This window comes from Tamandua tetradactyla, chromosome 22, assembly GCF_023851605.1.
Source record: "Tamandua tetradactyla isolate mTamTet1 chromosome 22, mTamTet1.pri, whole genome shotgun sequence".
NCBI lineage: Eukaryota > Metazoa > Chordata > Mammalia > Pilosa > Myrmecophagidae > Tamandua > Tamandua tetradactyla.
In genome coordinates, this window is record NC_135348.1 from 15,045,424 (window position 1) to 15,053,911 (window position 8,488).

The 8,488-nt window shown below is 48.9% G+C and overlaps 1 long non-coding RNA gene across 2 annotated transcripts; it reads left to right on the forward strand.

The window, feature by feature from the left end:
• The first annotated feature begins 1,359 nt into the window (after nt 1-1,359).
• LOC143666050 (uncharacterized) lies at nt 1,360-8,220 on the forward strand. Of its 2 annotated transcripts, none has more exons than XR_013167332.1 (3): nt 1,360-1,406; nt 6,206-6,278; nt 8,105-8,220. It is a non-coding gene; the product is annotated as an uncharacterized LOC143666050 (long non-coding RNA). The 2 variants fall into 2 exon arrangements; XR_013167331.1 differs by lacking the exon at nt 8,105-8,220 and adding an exon at nt 7,105-7,443.
• The last annotated feature ends 268 nt before the right edge of the window (nt 8,221-8,488 follow it).

Here is an 8,488-nt window from a genome sequence, read left to right on the forward strand (position 1 = left end):
AGGAGGTCATTAATTGGGCCTGTGGATGCCCCACATAACCTTTCATGACCAAATGAACCCCACTGTCACCTCACCCCATCTCTCAGTCCCCAGGAACACTTCATGCAAAGTAACCAGAGAAGTCGTACCCCTGTGTTGACCACTGGGCAAGAATATGACTGTGACAACCAGAAAAGTCAAGTGAAGAGATGAACATTTCCTTTTCAGCAGTATTTATCAAAGTTCAGTCCTTCAGCCTCCTGCCTGAAATCTCCTGGCATGAAAATGAAGATTCCTGAGCCCAACCCTAGGCCTGCAAAATCAGGTTCTGTGGGTGTGTGGGGGGGGTGATTCTATGCACCCTAAAAGTGGAGGGCCAGACAAGGAGAAGAAAGAATGAAGCAGCATCTGGACTAAGCATCGTGCAGAGATATCACGTGAGCTTTCTACTTTCGTGTACGCAAATAAAAAATGCTCTACCATTTTTTGAGAGCCTACTGTGTGCTAGACACACTCCTGGTGCTTTATATACCTTGCCTCCCATAATCCTCTCAACCACACTCCCAGGGACCTTTTTATCTAGATCAGGAAACAGAGGTAAGAGAATTTATTGGCACTCAAAGAAGAGTCCTTTTGTGCTAACTTGACCACTGTAAATTATCCCTTGGTCCCTCTTCTCTGGTTCTTCTCTTCTCTCCATACTGCTCACCCCATGAATGTCCTCCATCCTAGGTCCCTTCACTGTATGTTTACACCCTTAATGCTTTTGCAAGTCAGTGATCACAGTTGCTTGGCTGTTCATCTGGTGTGTGGTGCAGGGCTAGGGTAAGTTAAGCACAGAGGACTGGTCCTGGGTCAGCACATGCCCCGGCCTCTTCCCTGGACTCTGCTGAAGGGCTGAGCCCAGGCTGCCCCTCTGGGTAGTCCCTCCTTCCCACCACTACAACCAGCTCACCTGGGGATGTTAGAGATGCCTGATGCCTGATGCCAGAGCCCCCACCTCCCAGCTGACTGCCTAGCCAAGGACTCCATTTCTGCAGCGCACTTGAAGCTAGGCCTGGTCATGTAGTGACTGCCACCTGGGGTGTGGAGGCGGTGGTCAACCACCATCAGGCTGAAGCCATCAGCCCATTAGGACAGAGCAACGGGATGGGAGAAGCCACGTCCTTGAGGAATGCACGGAGGAGAGCCGCATGGCAACTTAGGTTTCCGTGACAGAGGAACAAGTGTCAGTCTCCTTTAGATTGCTGTTATTTTGTAGTCTTCCTGTTGCAGTTGTCAGACTGATAATTGGACAAATGAACTGGGCCAATCAAATTTCTTTCCTGGGAATTTGGAATTGGAATCCTTGATTGTTAGCTATGGTGGGTCCAAAGGTCAGAGCCACGGCCCACCAGCCAGGAACCATGAATAAGCACAGGAAGTTGGTGAGTGGAGAGAAGAGTGGGAAGCACATGTGTTCCAAGGAAGAAGCAGAGAAGGGAAACCAGGGAGAGAGTGGCTGCCACCATACTCGGTGACACTCTACTTCCCAGCACAGCTCCGTGGGACCCAGATGTATTTCTTGGGTTGAATTTCATAAAATTGCCATGTTTTTGTTTTTTAACTTGAGCTACTATCACCAAATTACTCTTTCTGGCAACCAAGTGAGTTGCAATTAAAATAAAATGCCCTTTATTACTATTTTATATTATTATAAATTGCATTATTATAGTTTTTCAGATATGAAATGCACATTTTTCCACATTTTAATATTTCTGAAAGTGGGATGCATTTTTTGTCTCATGTTTATGTTTTTAATGATAATTTTTTTTACCTCTCAAAAGCTGTTGAGAAACTCGGAAAATCAGAGCTTCGTCTTAGGATCACCATCTTCCATTACTGTGGAAGCTTCTTAAGGGAAGGGCATGGTCTCAGGACCAGAACACAGTGGGCTTTCAGGAAATATTTAGAGGAACTGACCCAGACAATTATGGGTACCACCCTATGGGTGCAAGACACCACTCCCCAAATCCCCTCTTACTCTCTTCCAGTCATGAACTCATACTTCCCATACTTTGGCCCAAGCTGTTTCCAAAGTCCTGAACACATTCTCTCTACCCTCTTCCTTTATTTTAAATCTCCATGTGGGTTCTTAAGCCTTAGCTCCCACTCTTCCTCTTCCGAGGGATTTCTTGAAGAAACCCACCCTTCAACCCAATAACGTCAGCCCTGCCTTTCTCCTTGGGCTTTTGTCACATCACTACAGGATCCACCAGGAAAGGCCAACCATTGTGTATCTGCCTCCCCACTCAGCAATTGCAACGTTAATTCCTCTTTTGGGGCATCAGAACTTTTCTCGGCATCCATGCAGGTCACAAAGTGGAGGTTCATTTTTCCACTTTCAGCTCTCTCCACCCTGCTCTGGACATGATGATGGCAGTGATTCTGGTGCCCAGATGCTGTTCCAGGCTCTGGGAATCCAGAGGAGAACAAGACCCTAAACTCTTTTGTAATTCTAAATACTAGGTTCATGTCAACATTTACTGTCTATAGTAGTTACAGCAAGATGTCAACTTGGCCAGGTGATGGTGCCCAGTTGTTCTGTTGCTGGGGATTTAAATCATCAGTATGTGAATTTCATCTACGGCTGATTCCATCTGTGGTCAGCTAAGGGGAGAGCCTTCTGCAATGAGTGAAGTTTAATTTAATTAGCTGGAGGCTTAGAAATGAGAGGTCAGAAGAGAGCTCAGCAGCTCAGACCCAGAGGTTTGGAGATACAGAAAGGACATACCCTGGGGAAAGCCGTTTGAACCCAGAAGCCAGGAGAGAAGGCCAGCAGATGTCACCTGTGCCTTCCGTTGTGACAGAGAAACCCAGATGAAAGTTAGTTGTCTTTCCTCCAAGGAACTGTAAATTTATAACTAAATAAATCCCCTTTATAAAAGCCAGACTGTCTCTGGTGTATTGCATTATGGCAGCCTCAGCAAACTAAAACATTGCCAAAGAGTAGTGACCCTTAGGTGCTGGAGGTAGGCTGGGCCATGTGCTGAGCAGGTTACCTGCATCCCTGGTGTGTACCTCTCTCCAGCTGCTTGAGGGAGGTTCTACCATGCTGGAGGCTGGGATGCAGAATATATAGAATTTGGTCCCTGCCCTTCTAGAATTTGAAGTGTCAGGGTACAGGGGGCAAACAGAGATGGAAACAAGTACACATGATAAATTCTGCATTAAGGAAGAGGAGGGCTCTGCTGCAGAGTAGGTGAAGAGGCTGGACCTCATGCTGGGAACTGTGCTCCTTGGTACTTTGGTGGGTGCTTGTTCCTCCCTGCACCCCCCCACCCCCATTTTGGATGCAGTTTAAGGAGATGCCCATTCCAACCTCCCATGCAGTGGGGAGTGCAGGCCTGAGGGGCTGACCCTCCTTTGGGAGCTCCCTAGTCAACTGTAGGGCAAATGAGACTTCACCCCAACTCTGTCTGCAGCCTGTGGTTTCAGGTCTGCAACTCCTAGGGGTAAACTCTAGATTCCCTTTACCCCCAGGGCTTGAGGCTAGCACAGTTTGGCCTGGGGGTTGGAATTGCCCTACATCCTCAGAAGCAATCGGTCATCCTGTCCAGCTCATATCAGAGATAAGGAAGACCACTCAAGCTCTTCCTGATCTTAGAGTTATGTCGTCTTTGGGCACCAGGATCACCATCATTGCCATGCCCAGCTCAGATCTGGCCAAGAGGGCCAGAGAAGGGGTGGTCAGAAAGGAAAGAGGGGGACCAGGAATGGGCAGTGTCAGAGGAGCCTGCTTCAGGGACCAGCAGCATCAGGTCTGGCCTGGAAGTGGAGGAAGGAACAGAGGCAGCAGGATTTGGGCATGCGGAAGCCATGAGCGACCTTCAGGAAGCCCCTTCTGGGGAGTGGAGTGGGGGGGCTAGGATGTACAGTGTTTTGGTTTGATAAAGCTGCTGGAATGCAATATAACAAAAATGGATTGTTTTTTACAAAGCAGATTTATTAGGCTGCAAATTTATAGTTCTAATGCTATGAAATTGTCCAAATTAAGCCATCCAGAGAAAGATACCTTGATTCTGAAGAGGGGCCGATGGCAGCCGGGGTTCCTGTGTCACATGGGAGGGCACATAGTGACAACCCTTCTCTCCTGATTCTGGTTTCTATGGCTGGCTCCAAAATGTCTCTAGGAATTTCTTCTCTCTTAGCTTCTCCTGGGACGTTTCCTTTCTCTGTCTGCAATCTCACTCATAAAGAGCTCCGGGAAAGGATTAAGACCTACCTTGAAAAGGGTGGGTCACATCTCCACGGAAACAAAAGTTCCCACCCTACATTAGCTCTGCCCCCCACAAGATTGGATTAGGGTTAAAGAACAAGGCTTTTCTGGGGTACATAACAGCTTCAAACCAGCACACAGGGTCAGGGAATCTCCCTAGTGTGGGGAACCAGAGCCCAAGAATCAGAAGGGGCTTTGGGGTCACCTGCCTGATGCCATCAGGCAGCCAGCACGCCGGCTTCCCAGCTCTTTCCTCCCTCAGCCCTGGCGGGAGGGGGTGCATCCTGGGGGGCTTCGGCACCGGCCTGGCAGGTTTAGAGAATCTGACTTGGGCCGGTGTGGAGAGCGTTTGCTTGCGATTTGCATATGATTTACACATGAATAGCCTGCACTTTCTGTTCCCAGGCAATTTTCAAGTTAAATATTAATTGTTGCTGCCCTTAGGGTTTTTATTTCTTGCTTCTGCTTTCTCTGTTCCTTCTCACCCACTAGCTGTCAATGACTCAGCTCTCTATATGGCAGGGGAGGGGGCGGGAGACGCCAGGGCAGGCCCGGGGAAGGGTGGGCTGAAGCACGGAAACTCTGGGCTGGCCACACTAATGCCAGGTGGGGTGGGGGTGGGGGTGGGACGACGGATGTGGGGGCTGGATGTGCAGGAAAGCCAGGATTTAGCCAGGACTTGGCAGGTTTGGGGGAGATCAGACACCTACTGCATACAAACAGCATTAGGCATGTAAAGTATCAAGACAGCCAGTGCTGCTGGAGAAACTTCCCAAACCCTCCCGGCTCGGGATTGGGCTTCTCAGGTGGTCCCTGGGCCCCACCCCAGCTGGAAGCACCCACCATCAACTCCCCACTTGCCCCCCCCTCCCCCCCACCTTCCGCCCAGGTCCCTGGGTTCTGATTTGCGAGCAGCAGGAAGGCACGGCAGGGCGGTGGCTAGCTCACGGCTCCCGAAGCAGACTGCCTTTGGATCATGGCTCTTTTACTAAGTGTGCAACTTCGGGCCAGTGACTCACCATCTGTGTGCCTCAGTTTCTTGTTCTGTAAAAGTGAGTTACTGATAGCGCCTGCCCTGCGCTGGCGTTGCGGTTAACGTGTGGAAAGCACTTAGCCCAGGGCCCGTCTGACCCCCAGACTGTGTGCTCAGCGCGATTGAGCTGTAGGTGTTGACACCCCAGGTGTGTGGTTGCCTGGTCCCAGCCCTTGCGAAGGGCAGGGCACCCGCTGGCAGCCTTTGATCATCCGGCTTTGGCTGGAACATTTCCCAAGGCAAAGGCTCTCTGGCTCTGTTCTGAGTATTGCTTTGTTGATGATGCACACATTACCACCACATTAAAGGACCTTTGAAAAGGGAGCTCAGAACTTTTCCGGGCAGAGTGGCTCTTCCTAGGAAGAAGGGCTTTCTTGGGCTGGGTTGAAATCTGCCTCCCTGGAAGACCCCTGCAAATGGGTCAGGCCTGGGCTGGGGTAGCGCGGGCAGTGAATTCCTTTTTCCCTCTGAGAGTCCTTCAAAGAGTTCAGGGCAGACCCTCCCTGGGTCTCCTCTTCCCAAGCCTCTGAGGCCAGACTCCCGGTCCACAGCCGCGCCAATGGCGAGGTGGGGAGACTTCCTTTCAGGGTTTTCTCATGCCAGCACAGTCCTCCCGGGAGGTATGAGAGCAGGCCACCACTGACAATCACTGTGACCCGGTGAGTGTGCCAGGCCCATGCGAAAGACTTTCATTACATACATGCTCAGGCCAACTCTGGGGGGTAAGTACTCTATTATCCCCATTTCACAGCTCTAGCAACTGAGGCTTAGAGAGGCTAATGAATTTGCCCCAACTTGCTCAGCTTTCGCGCTAGTAAGCCAGAATGTGACCCAGGCAGGCTGGCTCCAGCCACTGGCCCCTTACTGCTTTCTTCATCACCTTTCTAAAGGTACTTTCCTCACAGGTGGGTTTCCTTCTTTTTTTTCTTCCGTAGGAGGTTAGTGGGCAGACACACGAATCCTTCTAGAATCTCCTGTCTCCATATCTGCACTATAAGCACCATTTAGGTATGTGCGCTTACTAACATAGCAAGTAATGGTTGTTTATTTCTTTGTTTCCCTAGTGACACAAGGCCTTGAGTTTGCCCAGCAGTTCTCTCCGGTAGAGGGATGCCTTATTTCTGCAGAGGTTCACTCCTCCCCAGGAGTTTGCTGCTTCCGTGAGAGAAGCATTTATTTCTTCCCACTCACAAGCTCCAACCCAGATTTCCTCTCTTCTCTCCACATTATTATCATCAACCCGACTCTCACTTGCTCACACCTGCTCGGCCTCAGGCTGGCCTTGGGCTGAGTACTTTCAGCAGCCCAGCTGCTAGGTCCTGACCTCCCCCCAAATGCAATTTCCTGACAGCTCCCTGGGACAGGCGGTCCATGAGGTCCCCCCTTCCCCATCCCAGACAAAGAGCCAAGGCCCCACTTAAACTGGTCAAGTTGCCAGCCCCACCCCCACCCCATGGCCACGGCTCTATTGAAACTGCATCCCAATATTGTATTCTCGTTAAGCTCAGCAGAAAAGTCTGAAATCCTTCTGCAAAACTCAGCCGTGGACCAATATGCTTAGGGAGGAGGAATAGCATTAGGAAAACGGGCAACAAATTGTCATTTTCTTCACTCCCCAAAGAAACAGGTCTAGAGCAGGGTTTCTGTACTCCAGGAGCCTGTGGGATGTCAGGAGGCACAGTCAATTCTGACTGGTTTGGGAATACCAAATGAATGACTGGATCTTTTACTTTGGGAATCCAAGAGAAAGCACTGAGGAAAAGGATGTTAATTATTCATTTTCTTGTTTACCCAAACAAGGCATAGCTACTGGCTAGGGTGGTTGCTTTTTCAGGTTAGAAGTTCAAAATCACCTCTCAGGAGCTATCCATTTCATCAGGACAATGCAGAGGCAGCAGAAGGAGCAACGGTTGAGGATGGTAGAGATTTCGTTCTAGCATCTTCTTATCCACTTTCACTGCTCCAAGACCTTAGCTTTCCTTCTCTGGAACTCTGTTCTGCAAAATAAAGAGGTTTGGCCTATGTCATCGGTTTCCATACTTTAAAAATTGTGCATGCCTCCCTTTAAAAGAAATCTATCGGAAAGCCCATAATAAAGCAGATAAAAAGGGAAGCCTCTTTGGCTGAGACAATGTGTCCTCGGAAGATGGTTCTTTGGGAACTTTAGAAAGTCTGATGGGTAAGTTTGGGAACCATTCCTTACCTGATCTCTAGATCCCTGTCAGCTGAGGGGAACCCAAGCTCGGTTCTGGGAACTTGGGTGCAGCCTGTGGCCCCAGAGAGGCGGGCAGCAGATGTGCTGTTGGTAGAATTTGGGGTGTCACACTTGGTGGTCTCTTCCCAGGTTATCTTCTCATCCTTTCTCTCACTTTCTTATTCTCTTTTTCCTTCTCAGAACCTCTGGCACCTCGGAACAGGGCTCGCCTCTAGTGGAAGTTGTCCTTGTGTAGTATGAAAGCTGCCGAGACCTAAGCTAGAAAGTTCTCTCCAGTCTCTGGAGAGCATTCAATGACACCCCCACTGACCTCACTAGCTGGAGAATGGCCCTGACAGGGTCCACCTTGAGAGTGAGTGGGCAGGAGTTGCCCCAAGCACGTCAGGATTTCTTGAATTTATCACCTCCTTCATTGGAGATGCACTGTGTCAATGTGGCTGGGAGAAATATTGTTTGATATCCTGGATCATTAAAACCCAGTAATCTCTTTGAAATGGCTTAACTGCTTCCTGCCAGGAGATAAAGTAAATAAAACTGTCGTCTCTGGGTTTGCTGACATTGTATTGATGCGGCATTTCTTTTCTTTTTTTTTTTAATAATTGCACTCATTTTATTTCAGGCCAATGCATTTATGCCATGCTGGTGGTGTATAAATTTGGTAATTAAATCCTGTTATCTTGATGCTATGGGAAGAATAAGAAGCAGTTGCAATGCTTCAGAGAGGAAAAACACTGTGAGGAGAGAGAAGATTTGTTTTGCATTAAAAAAAACAAAACAACACTTTCACTGAGTCTTTTTTTAGTACTAGATATTTGACAGAGATGCCTGACTAACAGAGAGGGCCTTCTGTGGGGAAGGATTCTAGTGAATCTTGTGAAATTATTCTTCCATTTTGTCGTACACCCCGGAGGGTGTACGTATGGTATTTGTAATCCCAGAAACCTTGAATGTAATCTAAACTTACTATCTGTGGGACCTCAGACACATCACTTCACTTCTGTAT